This window comes from Myodes glareolus, chromosome 20, assembly GCF_982192425.1.
Source record: "Myodes glareolus chromosome 20, mMyoGla1.1, whole genome shotgun sequence".
Lineage (NCBI taxonomy): Eukaryota > Metazoa > Chordata > Mammalia > Rodentia > Cricetidae > Myodes > Myodes glareolus.
Window position 1 is genome coordinate 9,090,298 of NC_142045.1, and position 1,407 is coordinate 9,091,704.

The 1,407-nt window shown below is 39.3% G+C and overlaps 1 pseudogene; it reads left to right on the forward strand.

Moving 5' to 3' along the window:
- The first annotated feature begins 246 nt into the window (after window positions 1-246).
- LOC125394185 (cytochrome c, somatic-like) lies at window positions 247-863 on the forward strand (annotated as a pseudogene).
- Window positions 864-1,407: the final 544 nt, after the last annotated feature.

The following is a 1,407-nucleotide window of genomic DNA, read 5'->3' on the forward strand; positions in this document are numbered from 1 at the left end:
GCTCAAATAAATAAGCTTGTGTAGGTCAACTAGCTGGGTGACATAGCACTATGGGGGGAAAGAGGATGAGAGAAGAAAAAAGAAGAGGAGGAAGAGAAAAAAAGAGGAATGTGTGAATGGGTGGGAGGTGGTAGAGGAGGTTTATGGGGGGAGTTGCAGATGATATTGAATATGATCAAAATGCATTGTAAAAATAAATAAAATTAATAATGCAGGACATCTATCCTCAGGTTGTAGAAATGAGCAATGTTGGGAAAAGCAAGAAGATGTTTTGTTCAGAAGTGTGTCCATTGTCACACTGTGGAATAGGGAGGCAAGCATAAGACTGGACCAAATCACCATGGTCTGTTTGGGTGGAAAACATGCCAGGCCACTGGATGCTCTTACACAGATGCTAATGAGAACAAAAGAAGGGGCACGGTGCGATTGGTAATAAAAGATCCGCCAGACAAGCTTAATATAAAATATATAGCTTTAATAAACAGAAGGAAGACTTACACCAGAATCCCAATGATCTGTCCGGACGCAAGAGCCAGGAGAGAGAGAGAGAGGGAGAGAGAGAGAGAGAGAGAGAGAGAGAGAGAGAGAGAGAGAGAGAGAGAGAGAGAGATAGGAAGCACACTCGCCAGGTTTATAGGTAAACTTTTGCCTAAGGGCGACACGCCCCATGAACAGAATATGATTGGCTGAACTCCCCTATCAAACAAAGGCATCCATCACCTGGAGATAGAATACACTGATGGAGTATTTGGAGAATACCAAAAAGCACATCTCTGGAACAAAAAATAATCTTCACTGGAATCAAGAAGAAGGGAAAAAGGGCAGACCTAATAGCTTATCTTGAAAAGGCTATTAAAGAGTAATACCAGTTCCGTATTCATTACAAAACAAGTGTGTCATGACTTTTAATGTGTACCAAAATTTAATTCATACTCAGAATTCAGATCATGAACGGCTTAGTGTATTTTTGTCAGACAGTCCTGTTTTCAGTAAAATCGGCTTGGAACAAAGTGGATATGATCTTTAAAAATATCCAGTTGTATAAATACTACACTGCTCTCCCCTTCTCAAGATGGGATGGGACTTAATTAGAAGTGTTCAGCTTTCCACAAAGGTGGGGGTGTTACCTCAGAACCTAGTGAATAACTTTATACTTAGATTTATATAACTGGACAGATGAATATGCTTAAACGCTGGGAAAAGTCTCTCATTGTCTCAGAATCAATCCTGTGTTTCTGTTCCTGTGCATTTGTCAGTTAAAGGTGGCAGTTTAATGTCAGAAAGCAACTGTCTATTCTTCATGATGATGTAATTAGAATTCACTCTCAAAGGCTATTGCCCTTTACCACTAAAAGTCATTCATTGTGATTTATATATAATATCAAATAAAGAGTATTTAACCCTTAG